This window comes from Palaemon carinicauda, chromosome 1 (assembly GCF_036898095.1).
Source record: "Palaemon carinicauda isolate YSFRI2023 chromosome 1, ASM3689809v2, whole genome shotgun sequence".
NCBI classification, from domain to species: Eukaryota; Metazoa; Arthropoda; class Malacostraca; order Decapoda; family Palaemonidae; genus Palaemon; species Palaemon carinicauda.
This window is the reverse complement of record NC_090725.1, coordinates 236,236,335-236,258,546: the sequence shown is the minus strand read 5'-3', so window position 1 is coordinate 236,258,546 and position 22,212 is coordinate 236,236,335. Positions and strand designations below refer to the sequence as shown.

The 22,212-nt window shown below is 43.6% G+C and overlaps 1 protein-coding gene across 1 annotated transcript in view; it reads right to left on the bottom strand.

Moving 5' to 3' along the window:
* The window catches only part of LOC137638504 (KICSTOR complex protein kaptin-like), a 92,145-nt gene that overhangs the window by 706 nt on the left and 69,227 nt on the right, over positions 1-22,212 (bottom strand). The window lies entirely within an intron of this gene.

The window sequence follows — 22,212 nt, the reverse complement described above, 5'->3', positions numbered from 1 at the left end:
ATCGGGGGATTAAGCTGTTCTCCCTCATGGCCCAAAAAGGTAATTTTCTATTACAAGCCATGGCCTCGACCAGTCAAGTAACTTCCTACAACCCGAACTGACCTTTGTGTTTTTTATTTTGTGCTTTCTCTGTATGTTTGCATTTTTTGAAGTTTTTCCTTCGAATTTTGTCTGAGTAGTAACTCGAACAGCGCCCCTTGCAGAGCTATCAGTGTTTCTTCTCTTCCACTTGTCTAGAATGTAGGATGGGCTTGGTGACCATTGGGTGCGCTACAACATTAGGATAAAGAGGTGGAAAAGGAATCGCTCACCGTCCAAGACTGCAGCATTAGCCACCGACACAATAATTTCTTGGCTAGACTCTGGATCCACGTGTGTTTCTCCCCCACATACTCGGGTGGAGATTGCATGTTTGGCTACTAGTAGATTCCCCCCATCCCCTTCAGTCAATGTTGTCATAGGTTGGCTTCATCTTCATGGTTACCCATATTTGGATCATGCATCAAAGAGCAGTCAAGAAGGAAAGACTCCCGTAACCACGTCAGGTCTATGTCCTCGGAGAGGAAGAGCACCGAGAAGCATTGCAGCATGTGCCAGCAGAAGGTGGATTACCTCTCCCCTTTCGAATGGTCCCCATTGAAGTAATTACTAATATTCCATCCTCAACTACCATTAACCTCTTGTACAAAAAAAAATATTTATAGAAGTTTTGCCAGGAGCTGTTTGTAAATATGTACTCAACAGCAACCAAAAAGAAGTAAGTTTGCCCGGCACCCTCACTATAGCTACCGTTATCTATCCAGGCGAAATAAGCCCTGCCCACCTAATGACATCAAGGCATGCTTCCACCACTCATGAGAGTTCCTGTTCAGAGCAAGCACTACTTATGTTCAACAAAAATTCCTGTATATTTTGGCTTGTAACTTCTTCACTCTTAATTATAATTCCTAGAATTATTTGTGGCAAAAACAAAACACTGATATCTATAACTAAAGTTAAGACGTTTTTTTTTCTTACGTCAGACTGTATTCCGAAAATAAATGTGTATTTCAGATAGTTTTAACTTCAGTTATAGATAACAGTGTTATGTTCTTTATGACATAATTGTAGAAATTATAATTAAAAGAGTGATGTTACTAGACAAAATATACTGGAATTTTTGTTTAACAACATAAGTACTGTAGTGCTTGCGCTGTGGGGGAATTCTCAAAAGTGGTGGAAGCCCGCCATGACATCAACAGGTGGGCGTGGCCTATTTCACTTGGATAGATTGCGGCTACTACAGTTGGAAAACCATTTGTTATCCAACTTTTACAAGATTCCAGCTTGCACTGAAACAGTCTTCCTAATTAAAGGACAAGGGTTTATATGACATGTAGGAACAAATGAGAAGTGACCATAGATAACAGAAGTAAAATAATAAAGGGAGAGAATGGTACAGCTGAGATCAAAATGAGACAACAAAATCTTTAAAACACCTTTGTTCCGACAAATAAAAACCATTCTTTTCCTAGGGGATAAAAATCAGCAACCTAACATAAGACTATTAAGCTTTTAATGAGGTGTCAACAACCGTTACAGTTGTTAACAGTTGTAGTGGGGAGAGGCACTGCTCCCCCAACTCACTCATACCTTTTTCACTTTGATCTTAGCTGTGGTTGAAAATAGATGTCTCCTGCATTTGCTTGCTTTAGCAAATAAATTTTTTACGCTTGGTTTTATTCCCGTGGACACATTAGTGCGTCAAGAATATTATCCTTGAGTTGGAGACTTGATTAACATTATGGCTGCATTTACCTCGTGGGAGTTAGCCTTCCCTGAACTCTTGGTTTTATTCCTTATGACGCACTCGTGTGTCGAGGATATTGCCTAGAGTTGGAGACTTTATTAACATGGCTACATTAACTCTTTAGGTTGGCTAAAGGTGAACAAGTGTCAGCCCAGGGGATCACATTTACCTCCTTGGAGTTAGACTTCACTGAAGTCTTAAGATCAGAAAACCTCTACAAGGAACTCTGTTTCTGCTTGTGTACACCGATCCTCGGCAGATACACAAGCAACACGCGTGCTAGCGAGCGCTGTTGATTCAGCATTTTCAGCCTCACTTATAAGAAGCGGAAGCTTCGCAATCTGATTGCTGACAGTCAGCAATCAAATGGCTTTTAGCAGTTTGGGAGGCTCACTTTTAAAGTTACCCTCCGACAGCCTCAGTCCACTCAATTAGAAGCTAGCCTTTCACTTGAGAGATGTACTTGCCTTTTTTTTTATCTCAGCCCAAAGACCCTACGGGATTTTCAGCAGACACAGTCGCTACCGCGACCTGCTGTCCTAGCCTGGTGTTTATCCAGGCAGGTCAGAAGCGCTGTCATGTTTCCGAAGCAAGTGTTCTAGTTCTTTGTAGCTCCTTGAAGATCTTGGGTTATGGCACTAAAGGTGAAAGCTATCCTTTCACCTGAGAGTTTTGCTTAAACCAAATAATTTCTCAGCTCGTCACACAATTCAAGCCCACAGTGAGCCTGGATCACGGCGCCAAAGATGAAAGCTAACCTGAGATTTTTGCTTAAAGCAAGCAATCTCAACTCTTTACAAGCCAAGTTCATGACATGATTCAAGCTTACAGCAAACCTAGATTGTGATGCCAAAGCTAGTTTTCACCTGAGAGGTTTGCTTGGAAAAAGTGATCTTTCAACATAGCGATCCAAGCTCAGCAACCCTGGACCATGTAGCTGAGGTGAAAGCTTTCCTTTCACCCAAGAGTTTCCCTTGTATTTGAGGTCACAATGTGATTCAAACATCTTGGAATGTTTCCACCTGGCCTTATTATTGCTGATCTATTTAGCAATTTCAGGCTATTTTAGTAGCTACTGCTCTAGTTTTCTCTCTCAGTAGACCTATACTAGATGTATTGCTAGTGGTTCTTTGGAGTGAAATGACATAGTAAACGTTCACAAATCGCAGCTCTTTGCTCGAGTGGTTGTGTGTGACCAATCGCTCTCCTGTTCACTATCGGTCAAATGCCTTTCAACTACTCTTGATTGGTCGTATATCCTCACTTGTCTGCCCATAGGAGTGTGACACTTCTAAACCCCTTTTCTTCCGACAAGTACAATCCAAAGTAAATAAGTAGGTGAATCCTGCAAATACAGGCCTGAGCAGGTGCCTAGATTGGTACTGCATTATTATAGGAAATTTATTTACTTCCCAAGTGCTCTAACAGGCAGGGCACCAATATAGTATTGACACTAAGGCACATTCTCAGAATGCCGGCTAACATCGAAGCCTCGACCTTGGTGCCTTCCCTTGTCTGCTCAATCTAAGGATGGAGACTGACTATGGACCAAAGGGAGATGGGCTAACACTTTGGCACCCACAGATTCTATTCCATCCAAAGATCCGGTGGGTAGTAGGTTGGCCAGGACACCAGCCACCCATTGAGATACTACCGCTAGAGAATTATGGGGGTCTTTTTGGGCTCAGGCCATGTCGTCCTGATGGAAGTTCCTTTATAGTAGCTTCCTAGGTTATATTTAACTTCAGTGATATATCCCAGAGAATTTTACTTAAGGTATCCAGAATTCTAACTCCTGGCGGGAATCCCTGGCTTTCGCCTTTAGGGATATCGCATAATATCAGAGAACGTATTCTTGACACGCCACATAGCTATCTACACCCCGAATAGCGTTTACGCTTCGAGAGGGGAAAGTGGCAAGAATTGGAGGAGAGCCGTTATTAAGGCATGCTCTACTCCTACTGTTGAGTACCTGTATGACGTCACGTCTGGGCGCCATTCCTTCATTTGTAGCACCCTAGTGCCGGTAGGTTGTGGGATTAGCTCGGGTTTTCTGTCGACTGCTCGGCTGTGCCGGCGGAGACCCTAACCCCCTGTAGAGTGTTCTTCAGTCCTCTCTTGGTCTGCCTTTCATAACCCTGCCGGCTGACCAGTGAGGTTGTGGTTGGATGGAAGCCTGAATGTTACATTTCCCCCTTCCATTTGAACCCTCATTCCGGATGGAGGGCAGTAAGGCTGAGCCTTTACGTGCCCCCTCATCCATGCTTTCTCTCTTTCTTACCACTATTACCCTAGGTCCCAACTGCCGGCAGCCGGCTTTACTGTAGACCGCTGACAGACTGTACTGTTGCCGGCTGGCATGGGTTGCCGACGGTCGGTGACCCACTGGCAGCCGACGACCCATCGGCTACCTGCCGGAAGCTATGCTGACTGCCGGCAGCCGGCCGAACGACTGTCTGACGACATCTCGCCGCCGGCTGACGGAGACCGCCGAATGCCGCCGAACTACAACAGATGGCGGTCAGCCGCCCATTACCATTATAAGGCAGTACACCTTCTAACTTAAACCTGGGTACTAACCTGCCGGCGTAGGCCGACAGATACTACAGTATATGACTGTACAGTGGTCAGTATAATTGCAATATAGATCATACTGCAATCAGAAAACCACGGTATAGTTTGTACGGTAGCCCATAAATTTTCTAACATACACTGTGTTTCATGGGCAGGCTATTGTGAGGCCACTTGATATAAAGAAAGTGAGTTCTTTCTTTAATTCTCAGTGATCACTAAATTCAATCCCCAATATTGAATTCCGGAAGACGGTGTTAAGTTACACCTCTATATATCCTGCAGGATAAAGATCTTCTAATGGGTTTTCTATCTTCAGAAATACCCCAGAATTCAATTTTGAGGGAGGTCATAGCAATTAGCTGAACAGGAAACACACGTAGGTGTCTTTCCTTCTTCTATTCTAGCTTACCTATCCTAAGCTATATATATACATAATATTGTATAATGAATATTGTGAGATAATTCACCGAATACTCATTTGCCTTTCCTCTCTTTACAGGAGGACCATCCCAAGTGTGGGAACCACTTCTGCAATGTCCGCAGCAAGAACTTCTGCGGCCATGGTCTGTGCAGGACGCACGCGCGCTGCGCAGCGACGACGGGTACTCTGAAGTATTGGGACCTCCAGGTATGTGACGTTTGTTCCAATCTGGTTACTGAGGCTTTTGATGACCAAAAGTCTACCGAGTCAAGGGATGCAGCCAGAGAGAAGCTGTGTAAATGGGTCAGGGGTTTTCAAAAGAATACCACCGGGCCATACCTTCCTAATGAAAAGATGAGGGCCTGTCTTTTCCCTAGGGCATCTTCGGATGCAGTAATCCCGCAACCTCATGCAGAGATCCCCCTTGTCCAGGTTCCGATAGAATCTGATGTATCGGATGCCATGAAGGACATCCAGTTAGAAGACAAGATGTCAGATGTTTCAGAAGGCACTGAACATAGTCTTCTTGCCGAAGATCAGGAGCAAGAGTCTGTATTGGCTCCTGAAACTGACGACGAAGGAAGCGAAATAGTTTCGGTTTCATCAACTCCTGTGGCAGAGCCCGTCCCCTCGACCTCCTCTGTCCCTCAATTGGCTGACATAAGTCAAACGTTAACTTCCATCCTCTCTATGTTCCAGGACTTAAAGAAGCAGTCAACCGAGAGAGAAGCTGCGCTACGGTCGGAGATGCACCAACTCGCAGCTTCTCGTATAGCTCCAAAGAAGCTAAACGTCAAGGACCTTCCCCCTTTCTCGGACGTCAAACCATGGAGGCATGCTGAGCACATGCCCCTGTCAGGAGGTAAGATCTTCATCTCCGACAAGCTGGGCATAGTCCCAGTCAAAGACGTGGAAGTCTGGCCCAGTCAAAGGGCCTACCCAGACTGCTACATTCGTCTAAGGACGGAACCTCCCTCGAAAGAGGAGACAGAGCCGAAAGAGGTCATAATCCTTGACCTCCCCAAAGCTCAGGCCTTGTTTACTAGCACGTTAAAGGAGAGGGCCTTCACTAACTCCAAAGTGCCGGCTCTGAGTAAGAAGCACCCATCCTTCATTGCTTTTTCTTCCCGTGCCTTCCCCTTTATGGAAAAAGGGTTTAAGGCAGCCTTAAAGGCAGTCGAGGCAGGAAAGCCTTGCCCCACACTCGAAGAGTGTAGGCCGGTCTCCCTCACCCTACCATCAGACAATGCTGACGGGAAAGATGTTTTTAGTACCTTCTCAGTCAGGAAGTTGGAGGCCGACATTGCCGGACGTCAGTTCAGTGAAGACCTCCCCAAGTCAGACTTTCACCTGCGTCGGGAGCAAGAAACGAAAGAAAGACTTGCCGCCTCAATGTCTCTTCAGACCGGACTGGAGACAATGGCAAGCGACTCCCCATCCCCAGATATGTACATGGTCTTTGCCAAGGCTCACTTGGCAACAGTGACAAAGGACCTGTACAACTTCACAAAAGCCAGAAGGGCTTGTAGAGACTTCGTGTTCGCCTCGGCTGCGGTGAGGCACGAACCAAGGAAGTTGATATCTTCCAACATCTGGGGTAAAGACCTCTTTCCAAGTGAAGTGGTCAAAGAGGTCATCGACAAAGCTGCCGCGGAGAATAGAAATCTTCTCCAAAAGTGGGGCTTGTCGACGAAGAGAAAGTCTTCGCCAGATGAGGGTCCCCAACCCAAAAGAAAGACTAAGCGGCCAAGAGCGCCCTCTCGCCCACCTAAACAACAACAACTTCCTGTGGCCACGGTGTCCCAGACGGTGGCACAACCACCCACCACGTACCAATTGGTACCCCAGCAGCTGGCGACACAGTCGCCTGTCTTTACCCCGGCCTTCGAAAGGCAATCCACGACCTTTCGGCCGAAATTTAAAGGTTCCTTTCGAGGCTCCTCTAGACGCCCCTCAAGAGGCAGGGGCAACAAAGATGGACGTGGCCAAGGAGGCAAGTCCTCCAACCAGCACTCCAAGTGAGATGCTTCCGGTAGGAGGGAGACTTCTCTTTCCGGGATCGTTGGACCTTCGATCCCTGGGCCTACAACCTGATCAAAAACGGACTAGGTTGGAGCTGGAACACAACTCCACTGACTTTCCCTCAATTCTTCCAACACTCAACCCCCATTCTGGAAGAATATGTCCAGGAACTCTTAGACAAGAGAGTCATAAGGAGAGCAAAGTCCGTCAAGTTCCAAGGAAGGCTGTTTTGTGTTCTGAAGGAGACTCGGAAAAACTCGGAGTCATTCTGGACATGTCACCACTCAACAAGTTCATAGTGAACCACAAGTTCTGGATTCTTACTCTTCAACACATAAGGACCCTACTGCCCAAACAGGCATACACAGTCTCTATAGACATGGCGGACGCATATTGGCAAGTTCCAATCAATCGACAAGTCTCCTCCTACCTAGGATTCAAGCTGCAAAAGAGACAATACGTCTTCAGAGCCATGCCCTTCGGACTAAACATAGCCCCAAGGGTATTCAAAAAGCTTGCAAACGCAGTCATTCGTCAACTACGCCTAAAGGGAGTTCAGGTGTTAGCCTACCTGCACGACTGGCTGCTGTGGGCAGCATCCAAAGCAGAATGCACGCAAGCCTCCAAGAAAGTGATCCAGTTCCTGGAACATCTAGGATTCAAGATCAACTTGGAAAAGTCTCGACTATCTCTAGCTCAAAAGTTTCAATGGCTCGGCGTTCATTGGAACTTACAGTCACACTGCCTCTCCCTCCCATCAAAGAAGAGGAGAGAGATAGTGGGATCTGTCAAGAGACTTCTACAATCCGACCGGATATCAAGATGGCAACAAGAGAGAGTACTAGGCTCCCTCTAGTTTGCCTCAGTGACAGACCCAGTGCTAAGAGCACAATTAAAAGATGCATCAGGAGTCTGGAGAAGATACGCATCAAACGCTCGAAGAGATCTAACAAGACCGATACCAACTCGTCTGCGATCACTTCTCAAGCCATGGTCGAAGGCCAAGCACCTAAAGAAGAAGGTGCCCTTGCAACCACCTCCACCCTAGGTCACCGTTCACACGGATGCCTCAAAGGAAGGATGGGGAGGCCACTCTCACCAATGGAAAGTCCAAGGAACCTGGTCCTCCCTCTTCAAGACCTTCCACATCAACATTCTGGAAGCCATGGTAGTTTTTCTATCGCTGAAGAAACTGAAGCTTCGCTGCTCGATCCACATCCGACTGGTCCTGGACAGCGAAGTGATAAGGAGATATCTAAACCGGCAAGGTTCGAGATCGCCCCAAATCAACCAAGTGATGTTGGCCATCTTCCGCCTGGCGGAAAAGAAGAGATGGCACTTATCAGCAGTTCACCTTCAAGGGTTCTGCAACGTGACGGCGGACGCTCTAGCCAGGCTCACCCCGATAGAGTCAGAATGGTCCCTAGACGCAAGATCATTCTCCTTCATCTTACGCAAAGTCCCAGGACTGCAGATAGACCTCTTCGCAACGAGCGACAACAACGGTATGTAGCCCCGTACGAGGATCCTCTAGCGGAAGCAGTAGACGCGATGTCCCTAGATTGGAACAGATGGTCCAGGATTTACCTGTTCCTTCCAACCAACCTCCTGCTAAAGATCCTCAATAAACTGAGATCCTTTCGGGGAACAGCAGCGATAGTGGCTCACAAGTGGCCCAACAGCATCTGGTTCCCTCTGATAACGGAACTGCGACTGAAGCTGGTCCCGTTGCCGGATCCAGTTCTGACTCAAGTGCAGAAGTCGACTGTCTCCGCTTCATCACAGAAAACCCAAAACCTTCATCTCATGATTTTCTCGCCTTAGCAGTCAAGAAAAGGTTCGGGATTTCGAAGGACAGTATAAACTTTTTAGAAGAATATAAGTTGAAATCTACTAGAAGACGATACGAGTCTTCCTGGAAGAAATGGGTTGCCTTTGTCAAGGCAAAGAAACCAAAAGAAATCTCGACAGATTTCTGTTTATCATTCTTTATTCATCTCCATGAACAAGGTTTAGCAGCCAACACGATCTCTACGTGTAAATCTGCCTTGACTAGACCCTTGCTATATGCCTTCCAGGTGGACTTCTCTAACAAAATCTTCAATAAGATCCCTTAGGCCCGCAGCACCTCCGAGGCCCATTTCTTTGTCCTTGGATAAGGTTCTTCATTTAGCCTCAACCCTGAACAATGAAGACTGCTCTTTAAAGGATTTGACCCAAAAAGTTATATTCTTATTTGCACTAGCCTCAGGAGCCAGAGTTAGCGAAATAGTGGCCCTTTTGAGGGATGAGGGCCACATTCAGTTCACGGAGTGTAGAGAACTGAATCTCTTTCCTGACCCAACGTTTCTCGCTAAGAATGAGCTACCCATCAAAAGGTGGGGTCCCTGGAGAATCTGCCCTCTGAAGGAAGATGCATCTCTATGTCCAGTAGAGTGCCTAAAGGTCTATCTTCGTAGAACTTCAGACTTTAGTGGAGGACAGCTTTTTAGGGGAGAAACCTCAGGTTCGACATTGTCTTTGAAACAATTAAGGGTGAAGATCACCTATTTCATTCGCAGAGCGGATCCAGACAGCACACCCGCAGGTCATGATCCGAGAAAAATTCCTTCGTCTGAACTTCTTTCAAAATATGAATTTTGAAAGTCTTCGCTCGTATACTGGATGGAAGTCATCCAGGGTTTTCTTTAAACACTACGCAAAGCAAGTGCAAGAGATCAAGCACTTTATGGTGGCAGCAGGTAGTGTATTAAAACCTGCCGCTTGAATACTGCGAGGAACAGTACATTAATCGGGACTTTTAGTGAAGGGTGTACATGATCCCTCCCTACGGAGTGACATGTTTAGTGAAGTATCACTGTAATGACACTATGGACTGTTCTAAGTATAAGGGTGAAAGAAGCATAAAAGACTTACACATGTGCCATGCGTATAACTACGCAAGTGTTTATAAACTGTAACAACAGAAATAAGAAAACATGAAATATTACAATATTTCCTTTTAAAGTAGCTTCACGTTTCTTTTCAGGTGAAACAAGTATTTCTGTTATTACCATTTTAATTATGCTTTCCACTATATTTCCAATTTTCATTTTATATTATATTATAAAATGCACTTTGACCTTGTTATCTATTGTTTATCAATAAATGCATATCTGAATTTTGCGTCTCTTTTCGCCCCAAAATTCCAAATAGATAAATGTGTCAGAGCAATTCATTATAACCTCTTATATTGAAAATATATCTTGAACAGATACAATATCTGTTCTAAAGCTAGCAAACCTCATAATTACGTGTTTTTAATAGGTATCAATCCCTGGTTACGACTGATTTCATATATCTAATTGTATTACTGACATACAATTTTCCTACATCAATGAAAACCTGTCTATCTTGCTTACAACACACCAAGTAGACCGGGGGAGGTGTCAGTAGTCAATACATACATTTATTCCTTTCAGAATACAAACTCTATTTTACAAAAGTATATGATGAGACCAATATACCTGTTTCTTGGCTAGATTGTTCATACGAACTTACAATCCTCGAGTTTTTTCCTAGCGTCTACCATGACTCTTTTCTGTAGGGGGCAGGAAGCACAGACATAGTCCATAATCAGCTGAAGTGGTGTATGACGGTAACACCATGTGTCTCTAGGTCTAGATGACCAAGGAAAATTTATCTCGGAGTTATTGGCTTTAATGGGAAATCCACAGATACATTAATGCTTTGGTAAACTTCCATCCGGATGACATGGCCTGAGCCCAAAATACGGATTTTGAGCGAAGCGAAAAATGTTATTTTGATAATAAAATAAATTTTTGAATATACTTACCCGGTGATTATAATAGCTGCAACTCTGTTGCTCGACAGAAAAACTCTACGGAAAAATTCGCCAGCGATCGCTACACAGGTAGGGGGTGTACTCAACAGCGCCATCTGTCGTTCAGATACCCAGTACTCATTGTAAACAAAGAACTCAATTTTCTCCTCGGTCCACTGTGTCTCTATTGGGGAGGAAGGGAGGGTCCTTTAATTTATAATCACCGGGTAAGTATATTCAAAAATTTATTTTATTATCAAAATAACATTTTTCAATATTTAACTTAGCTGGTGATTATAATAGCTGATTCACACCCAGGGGGGTGGGTAGAGACCAGCAAAATATGTTTACATCATATGAGCTAAGAATTTTTATTTCATTTTAGAAGTTATCAAAATAACTAAACAAAATAAATAGGTACCTGGTAAGGAAGTCGACTTGAACAATTACTCTGCCTTTTTAAGTACGTCTTCCTTACGGAGCCTCGCGATCCTCTTAGGATGCTGAGCGACCCCTAGGAGCTGAAGTATCAAGGGTTGCAACCCATACAACAGGACCTCATCAAAACCTCTAATCTAGGCGCTTCTCAAGAAATAACTTTGACCACCCGCCAAATCAACTAGGATGCGAAAGGCTTCTTAGCCTTCCGGACAACCCAAAAACAACAATAAAAACATTTCAAGAGAAAGATTAAAAAGGTTATGGAATTAGGGAATTGTAGTGGTTGAGCCCTCACCCCCTACTGCACTCGCTGCTACGAATGGTCCCAGAGTGTAGCAGTTCTCGTAAAGAGACTGGACATCCTTAAGATAAAAAGACGCGAACACTGACTTGCTTTTCCAATAGGTTGCGTCGATTATACTTCGCAGAGATCTATTTTGTTTAAAGGCCACGGAAGTTGCGACAGCTCTAACTTCGTGTGTCCTTACCTTCAGCAAAGCTTGGTCTTCCTCATTCAGATGGGAATGAGCTTCTCGTATTAACAGTCTGATAAAATAGGATAAAGCATTCTTTGACATAGGCAAAGATGGTTTCTTAACTGAACACCATAAAGCTTCAGACGGGCCTCGTAAAGGTTTAGTTCGTTTTAAATAGAACTTAAGAGCTCTTACAGGGCATAAGACTCTTTTTAATTCATTTCCAACCATACGATAAGCTTGGAATATCGAACGATTTTGGCCAAGGTCGAGAAGGCAGCTCATTTTTGGCTAGAAAACCAAGTTGTAGAGAACATGTAGCCGTTTCAGATGAGAATCCGATGTTCTTGCTGAAGGCATGAATCTCACTGACTCTTTTAGCTGTGGCTAAGCATACCAGGAAAAGAGTCTTTAAGGTGAGATCTTTCAGGGAGGCTGATTGTAGCGGCTCGAACCTGTCTGACATAAGGAATCTTAGTACCACGTCTAAATTCCAACCAGGTGTAACCAAACGACGCTCCTTCGTGGTCTCAAAAGACTTAAGGAGGTCCTGTAGATCTTTATTGTTGGAAAGATCTAAGCCTCTGTGACGGAAGACTGATGCCAACATGCTTCTGTAACCCTTGATAGTGGGAGCTGAAAGAGATCGTTCTTTCCTCAGATATAAGAGGAAGTCAGCCATTTGAGTTACAGAGGTACTGGTCGAGGATACGGATACTGACTTGCACCAGTTTCGGAAGATTTCCCACTTCGATTGGTAGACTCTAAGGGTGGATGTTCTCCTTGCTCTAGCAATCGCTCTGGCTGCCTCCTTCGAAAAGCCTCTAGCTCTCGAGAGTCTTTCGATAGTCTGAAGGCAGTAAGACGAAGAGCGTGGAGGCCTTGGTGTACCTTCTTTACGTGTGGCTGACGTAGAAGGTCCACCCTTAGGGGAAGTGTTCTGGGAACGTCTACTAGCCATCGAAGTACCTCGGTGAACCATTCTCTCGTGGGCCAGAGGGGAGCAACTAGCGTCAACCTTGTCCCTTCGTGAGAGGCGAACTTCTGCAGTACCTTGTTGACAATCTTGAACGGAGGGAATGCATATAGATCTAGATGTGACCAATCTAGGAGAAAGGCATCTATATGAACTGCTGCTGGGTCCGGGATTGGTGAGCAAAATATTGGGAGCCTCTTGGTCATCGAGGTTGCGAAGAGATCTATGGTTGGCTGGCCCCAGGTGGCCCAAAGTCTCTTGCATACATCCTTGTGGAGGGTCCATTCTGTTGGAATTATTTGTCCCTTCCGACTGAGACCATCTGCCATGACATTCAAGTTGCCTTGGATGAACCTCGTTACTAGTGATATGTTTAGACCTTTTGACCAGGTGAGGAGGTCCCTTGCGATCTCGTACAACGTCAGAGAGTAGGTCCCTCCTTGCTTGGAGATGTACGCCAAAGCCGTGGTGTTGTCCGAGTTCACCTCCACCACTTTGCCTTGAAGGAGAGACCTGAAGCTTTTCCAGGCCAGACGTACTGCCAGTAGCTCCTTGCAGTTGAAATGCATTGTCCTTTGACTCGAGTTCCATATTCCCGAGCATTCCCGACCGTCTAATGTCGCACCCCAGCCTACGTCCGATGCGTCCGAGAAGAGAATGTGGTTGGGAGTCTGAACAGCCAGGGGAAGACCCTCTCTTAGGTTGATATTGTCCTTTCACCAAGTCAGACAAGACTTTATCTTTTCGGAAACCGGGATCGAGACCGCTTCTAGCGTCTTGTCCTTTTTCCAGTGAAAAGCTAGATGGTATTGAAGAGGACGGAGGTGTAGTCTTCCTAGTGACACAAATTGATCCACGGATGACAGCGTCCCTACCAGACTCATCCACAGCCTGACTGAGCAGCGTTCCTTCTTCAGCATCTTCTGGATGGATAGCAGGGCTGGGGGCTGATCGTCTTGTTGTTCAGCAACGTCCTCATCAGAGGGTTCCTCATCCGAAACTGATGAGGAAATGGCAACGGAGTGGGCAACGTCTGGCTCGCTGAATCCGGTCGCACTGGTGGATGCGTGACGGAGCCGGACGCAATATCATGGAACTGCTGCACAGTCTGTGAACTGTCAACAACCATGGGTGCGCGAGGAAGCACAGCGTCAACCCGAGACTGTCTAGACCGTCTGGGTTGTGCAGTCAACACCCTACCGGGTTGCTGAGGTTGACGCACTGCGTCAAAACAAGTCACCTCTGCTGGTTGTTGAACATCCTGAACGTCAACAACCACCTCCGAGCGTCGCTTAACGTCAACGTGCGGCTGGCAACCCACACTGGGTCGCATCGGTGGAGGAACCACCTCAACTGGCAGACGCGAGTAGGTTACCTCAGCGTCAACAGGGCGCACAACCGACCGGTTGGAAGGTTGTTGGCCAGAAGGTTCTTCTCCGCATTTAAGTCCTCTAACAAGGACGCAAGCTTGGACTGCATGTCTTGCAGCAAAGCCCATTTAGTATCTACGGGAGCAGGTGTGGCAACAGACGGGGTTAGCGACTGAGGCGGAACCGTTTACCATCCCTGAAAGCCTTGTTATGCGTGACATAATAGTACAGCAAAACTTCAAAGGCTCGACAACAGCTGTGAAGTTGACCTGTAAACAACTTGGAGTGTCTCCTGGCTAGGCGCCAGGGAGAGTCTACCAGAATTGAGAAGTCTATCTGGGCAGAGGCATGAACTCCCAAGCCGAGAACTTCTCTCGTGTCATATCAGACTCTCGCTCTATAAACCAGTTTAAAAGAAGGGAAAGCAAAGGCTGTATCCCCCAAACTCCTCCTGGTGAAAAACCAGTCGCCTAGCCAACGTTACGCTCTCTAGGAGAGCGAAAGAGCACTAGCTTAAAAACAACGGCTTCGAAGTAGCTAGGCCTAGTGTAAGCTCTGACGTTTAGGCGAACGAGGAGCAGCAGTTACAAAAAGATCCGGACGAAGATCCTTAAAAAAATCATCATGATTTAATTAAAGTCCATAGGAGGCTAAGCAGCTTTAGGCTCCTCTCCATCTGACAGAGTCCTCAAGGGAATATCAGTAGGAGGGAGAACAGCAACTTCCTCATCTACAGGAACCTTGTCCGATTAAAGCTGAGTCTCTCACTGGTGCATTAGTAGCGGACCAGAACGCAACGTCATGTAACTGCTTGACAGTCTGTGAACTGTCAACAACTGAACTGTCAACCACAACAGGTGCGTGAGGACGCACAGCGTCCACTCGAGACTGCTTTGACTGCCTAGACTGAGCAGTCAAAACAACTCTAGAATGTGGAGGTTGACGCACAGCATCAAAACAAGTCAACTCCGATTGTTAGTGAACGTCTTGAACGTCAACAGGAGCATCAGCCAGTGGCCTAACGTCCAAATGCGGCTGAAAAACCACACGAGACCGCATCGAGTGTGGTTCTAAACAACCTGACTGACGTGACTAAGCTACGCCAACGTCAACAGTAAGCACAAAGGAACGTTAGGTTGGCTGAAAGCCAGGATATCGATGAGATAAACGGCTAGACTCAACGGACTAATCGGCAGAATAGTCTTCCATAAGGGAGGCAAGCATATACTGCATGTTTTGCCATACAACCCCTTAAGGATCAACGGAAATGGTTGTGGTAATAGACGAGGGTAACGTCTGTGACCGCAACACTTTGCCTACAAAAAAAAAGACTCGGAGTCTGTGTTACGCTTTTGTTAGGCGGCGAGCAGTTATCCGATGACTGCATAGGGTCAGAGTTGTCCTAATGGCTGTAACCAGGACGCTGGACCTGTCCTGAAAGGACTGACTTTCGCTTAAGGGCTTCGAAACCTTGTGACAGGTTTCTTATGCGAAAAGCCTACGGATGGCGAGGAGAAACAACGTCTCTCTCGTCTTATGGTAGGGGAGATCTTGGTAAGATACACCCGATACCATAGAGGGAAAAACGTCTGTTCGTTGGTCAAGGCCTCTCGAACCCATAAGTCGTTTGACATTACTTCTCCCCTGGGCTTGGGAGCATGTAAGAGGTCCCGGACTAGGTGAACGACAGGCACGAACAGACGAACCCTCGGACGCAACACTGTAACACTTTGAGCCTCGGACGCAACACTGTAACACTTTGCGCATATCACTTTATCACTTCGATTTTCTGTTTTGCACTTATTTCTACCTGAAACACGCAATTCTACCCTTCATTAAAAGGTAGTAATTGCGAAATTAGTCGTATAATGCAAGCTCATAATACCAGCAAAAAACAGAAAACATATTTTAAGATAAAAAGAAAAATCAGTGGCTGGGAAAGAGACTAAACACTAGTTCATATAACTACGTTTTCAATCTCTCACCGCACATAGCCTGGGGACGAGAATAAAAACCTAAAAACGTTTTATCCTTCCTCCCCGTACAGCGACTAGGGACGAGAGTAACACGAGAACAACGTTACCCGCTTGAACGGAACGTTTTCTCTCCTCTCTCTCCCTCCGTCTCTATCTCTCTCTCTCTTTCTCTCTTGGTTTCGCACCTAAGAGAAGAGCCCAATTATATATCGTCAAAAAAAAAAAAAAAACATGTTATTTGACTAAAGGAAAAAACTGAAAGGTTTTTCAAATAAAATGTTCCTTTAAATTAGAATTTAAAACATTTAAGCTAAGAAAAAATGAACAAAATGTCAGAATCGATTTACTCTTACTGCAAAGTGAACCCGTGATACACTCTCTCTCTATCGTAACGATAAAGCGCATGTTGAACGTCCTGAACGTCAACAACTGCGTAGCATAAAAAACTAAACGTTAGTTCATCTTTGAAAACAGTACGAAGATTATCAAAGAAATTCTTTCATAAAATATTACATTTAAAAAGTTTTAAATCCTTAGCTCTTTAAAAGCTAAAGACGATATAAAGGGCTCAACGTTGATTAACTTCGGTTTCCAAGTTAGGACCGCCTACTCTCAGGAAAGGTCTATATAAACAAAGCATTAAAATTTATTTTTATATGTTTATAATAAATGGAAAGTTAATCGAAGAGGCCTAATAAAGCCGGAGAGATATAAAATATATAGAGGAAAATCTATAACGTGATAAGATAATTACTAAAAGCCTAAACACACTTCCGTCTAAGGGAAGGGTCGGCCATTTAAAAGTGAAAGAAAGTCCATACTCTCTTTGTCACCATAATTAAATCTATCCAAAACGAGTTCAAGTTTTAAGATGAAGATAAAACACCTGCATAGCGAAAGCTCAAAACTAGAATAGTGTACTTCACCAAATAGTTGTGAAAACAAATCCAGTTAGCAACAGCGAATTAGTAGGTCTTGCCGGTAGCCCGACAGAGAGAAAATTGAGTTCTTTGTTTACAATGAGTACTGGGTATCTGAACGACAGATGGCGCTGTTGAGTACACCCCCTACCTGTGTAGCGATCGCTGGCGAATTTTTCCGTAGGGTTTTTCTGTCGAGCAACAGAGTTGCAGCTATTATAATCACCGGCTAAGTCAAATATTGAAAAATCTATTTTTGGGTGAGGTAGCCATGTCATCCTGATGGACCCACCTTCCTTTTATAAAGGCTGAAAGAATCCCTCCCAAAATTACTATATCTATAGCACCTCGCTGACGCTACAAGGAATAACAAGATGGCGCCCGGACGTGACGTCATACAGGTACTCAACAGTAGGAGTAGAGCGTGCCTTAATAACGGTTCTCCTCCAATTCTTGCCACTTTCCCCTCTCGAAGCGTAAACGCTATTCGGGGTGTAGATAGCTATGTGGCGTGTCAAGAATACGTCCTCTGATATTATGCGATATCCCTAAAGGCAAAAGCCAGGGATATTCGCGCCAGGAGTTAGAATTCTGGATACTTTAAGTAAAATTCTCTGGGATATATCACTGTAGTTAAATATAACCTAGGAAGCTACTATAAAGGAACTTCCATCAGGACGACATGGCTACCTCACCCAAAAATAGATTTTTCGCTTCGCTCAAAATCCGTTTTTGACTGGCCAGACAGTACTTCATTGGATCCTTCTCTCTGGTTACGGTTCCCTTTCCCTACACATACACTGAATAGTCTGGCCTATTCATTACAGATTCTCCTCGTTCCTCACACCTGACAACACTGAAATTACCAAACAATTCTTCTTCACCTAAGGGGTTACTGCACTGTAATTGTTCAGTGGCTACTTTTCTCTTGGTAAGGGTAGAAGAGACTCTTTAGCTATGGTAAGCAGCTCTTCTAGGAGGACACTCCAAAATCAAACCATTGTTCTCAAGTCTTGAGTAGTGCCGTAGCCTCTGTACCAGGGTCTTCCACTGTCTAGGGTTAGAGTTCTCTCGCTTGAGGGTACAGTCGGGCACACTATTCTATCTAATTTCTCTTCTTGTTTTGTTAGTTTTTATAGTTTATATAAGAAATATTTATTTTAATGTTGTTACTGTTCTTAGAATATTTTATTTCTCTGTTTCCTTTCCTCACTGGGCTATTTTCCCTATTGGGGCCCCTGGGCTTATAGCATCCTGCTTTTCCAACTAGGGTTGTAGCTTAGCAAGTGCACTCTTCTCTCAGAGCAGGTGACTCAGGTGTACTTGCTAAACTTGCTCAACATGAGGATAGAAACCCTTATCCTCACCAAGCTGAACTCACTGACCCTTCGGGGACCATAGGCAGACACCTTTGCAAGCAAGTTGCTCTTAAGCACCAGTATAACCTGTCAGAGACTCCATTAGTCTGCAGCTCGTGCATCCACCTAAGCTGTCTCATCAAGTAACCTTGCCACCTAGCTCACCTAGTTGGGTTAGAAGAGTAGCACAACTCCAGCTTGTGCTTTCAGCCCAACTATCTGTGCCGCATTCACACTCTCGCGTGAGATACGGGTTAGCGCACCTGTGGCAAGTCTCGTTCACAATCGTGAGCCAATGGCAAATCTCAATCACGAGCAAGCACCAGTGGTGAGATTCGATCGTGAGTGAGTGCCAGTGGCGATTCTCAATCACAAGCGAGTGCCAGTCGGCGGCGAGTCTATATCATGAAAGTGCACCAGTGGCAAGTCTCGATCACAGGCATGCGCCAGTGATGAGTCTCGATCACGAGTGTACCAAGCCCTTCAGACCTGAACTCAAGCATTCTCCTATTACCCAGTGTTCTGCCAGTGTGGTTTCGTGAGACTCCACGAGTGTCCAAGCTGGCTCGCCAAGTAACCTTGCTAGTCTTCAAGGAAGTAACTAAGTTTCAGTCTGCACTGAAATATATTACATTATGGGTCCTGTCCTTTGGTATGTTTACAGCTCCTTAAGTACAGTAGTCACTTGAAGGTTCACTTTGGTTCAGCCTGGGCACACCTACAGCATTCGTTTTCTCTGCTATCTAGACAATTGGTGGCTTCGTAGAGATCCCTCTCCAATATCAAGTCGTGCTTTTTGAGTTTTGCTGCTATCTAGGGGTTGGGGTAAACTTAGAGAAGTTTTCTTTGGAACCCAAGCAGAACCTGGTATATTTTGGAATGCAGATAGACATGCAGGAAAGTCTTCCCATTACAGGTAAGAATTGCAAGATCCAAAGAAATGGCTCATCAGTTAATGATGCAGAGCTCTCTACAAGCTTATCTGTGGTGGTGGTGCAGATGGGTTACCTGGCCTTGTTAGGACATCTAGTGCCCAATACTTTCCTCTGCATACAGTCACTTCAGTGGTAGCCGAAGACCTTTGGGTCTCAAAGCAGGAATGCTTATTCCAGGAAATACGTGAATTGGTTAATCCTGGATCCAAACCTTCTCAGAAGGTTAGATCTTTTTTCTCCCTCTTCCAATTTAAAGCTCTTCATGGCTCCATCAAACGAGGGGGAGGGTGTCCACCTTCTGCAGCATATGGCCTTCGGGCTGTTACTGGAAAGAAGCATTTACGAGTCGTTTCATTGTGCTTCGAAGTGTGATCTAAATCGAGAAAACGGCTTCTTGCTTTAACCTCTGCTAAGGGGAGACGTGAGTTGCGTGGTCTTGCCCACGACATCATTGGAAGGGGAAAAGTTGCTTTCAGCTTAATCCCTGAATTCGTTGCGAGATTCAAATTCCATACTGATGATCCTGATTGACTGCTTTTGTGTCCTGTAAGAGCGCTGAAGCACTTCTTAAACAAAAAATTCATGATAGGAATGAGATGCAGTTTTTTTCGCCTCATAATACGAAAAAAAAAAAGTATATTTTTAAGTAAAAAAAACACAATAAATAGTACTGTATTGTGTGTGTACATAAGCACAATGCTACTACGCATATTAGAACATTAGCGATATATTTTTCCTTCATTTCGGTTGATAAATAAAAGATTGTAGCATAGTTTTTCCTTTAAATGTCCTAATCATTTATTTACAATTAATTTTACATCAATAAGAACAGTTTCAAGACAATGAACAGAACTGTATTGTATGTACGAACGCACAATGCTACTACGCATATCAAATGCATTAGTGATATATTTTTATTTTATTTCAGTAAATAGATAACAGATTGTAACATTTTTTTCCTTTTAATGTCATGATTATTTATTTACAATGAATTCTATGTCAATAAGTACATTTTTTAATTAAACACAATGAACAGTACTGTATTGTATTGTATGTACATACACACAAAGCTACTATGCATATAAAAACATTAGCGATACAGTATATTGTTCTTTCATTTCGGTAAATAAATAAGAAAACTATTTACTGACCAATTAAAGTTGATTCATTCCACAAAGTATGTTCACGTACATATTAACACCAATTGATCTTGCTTGTATTACGATTAAATAGCGTAAACTTATGAATGTCAAAAAAATAATGTAGGTTATTTATTGATGTACTGTATCACCACTGAATATTAATTGTATTACAATAAAATAGTTATTGTTAAAACTATGCGCGAGTTGAAGAAATCGGGTTGTTTATGCATGATAGAAAATGTACCTTTCTATGGTAAGGTTAACTATAATAATAGTACAGTACATACCGTAATGTAAACTTTGTATATGTACAGCATTGTACTGTATGTATTGCATTACAGTATTTTCCATTTATTATAGCATTATGTTCTAATAACTCATTCATTTACAGGTATTAACAGTTATGTAAAATATATTGAATGATTCATATGTATTTGACAGTACTGCATTTCACTGTGGTTATAGCTTTATTATAAAATTTAACATAATGTTTTTGTGGGGATTGGAACGAATTAGGGGATTTACAAGTAAAACGTGACTCCAAATAATCACGACACGAAAGCCACTCCAGAACAAATTAATTTTGTATCTAAAGGCATTAATGTACATATTTATATCTTTTGTTACATTCCCAATCTCCTTACGAGGGGGAGTTGGGATGTCAGGTACCCAATGTGTATATAACACAAAGCTGTTGATTATACATAGTCCATGACAATCACAGTTATGTTCTTACACTCGTATCACTTTCGAACAGGACGAAAAACACAAAATCCTGAAAAAATTCACTGAGCTTTGTATGGCAATGGAGAAAGCATTATACAAAATATTTTGTCAAAATTCCTTTTACTTTCACAGTTACGGTTTAATTGTAAAAGTAACTCAATAAACTAAAAACATTTATCGCTACAAGAAAATGCAGTATTTCTTCTGTTATTGTAAATTTTTGTAATTGTTACATTTTGATATAAAAAAAATTATGAGCAATGGCATCTGTATATTTTCCATGAGTCACAAAACTAAGTATTACGTGGTAATTACACCCTTCAGTGTTAGCACAAACTTCAGAGAGAGTACGCATTTGAGTTTGACCTCTGACATTCACTTGCTTTTATATGATTTTCTTGGTTCAGCACAAATTTCATCATGCTATAGAGGAAAAGACAATTTCAACATCTCGCTAACACAAGGGAGAAGAAAATTTGCTCTAGTAAGAGTTCTGAAGTGGGTAATATTGGCAAGATATTGAGCAAAGGGATCTTCATTTATGATTAAATTATGATAGATAACATTGTTTTGGTTTATTAATATCCAAAAAGGAACATAAATTCGTAATAATCATGATTTATTAATATTGTCTTTGTAAAATTACAAAGAAAAACTTTGAACGCCCGTATCTCAAAACTATATTATTATTATTATTATTATTATTATTTGCTAAGCTACAACCCTAGTTGGAAAAGCAGGATTCTATAAGCCCAGGGGCTCCAACAGAGAAAATAGCCTGGTGAGGAAAGGAAACAAAGAAAAATAAAATATTTTAACAAAACAAGAGGAAGAGAAATAAGATGGAATAGTGTGCCCGAGTGTACCCTCAAGCAAGAGAACTCTAACCCAAGACAGTGGAAGACCATGGTACACAGGCTATGGCACTACCCAAGATTAGAGAACAATGGTTTGATTTTGGAGTATCCTTCTCTTAGAAGAGCTGCTTACCATAGCTAAAGAGTCTCTTCTACCCTTACAAAGAGGAAAGTGGCCACTGAACAATTACAGTGCAGTAAGAAGAAATTGTTTGGTAATCTCAGTTTTTCAGGTGTATGAGGACAGAGGAGAATATGTAAAGAATAGGCCAAACTATTCGGTGTGTGTGTTTAGGCAAAGGGAAAATGAACCGTAACCAGAGAGAAGGATCCAACGTACTACTGTCTGGCAAGTCAAAAGACCCCATAACACTCTAGTGGTAGTATCTCAACGGGTGGTTAGTTG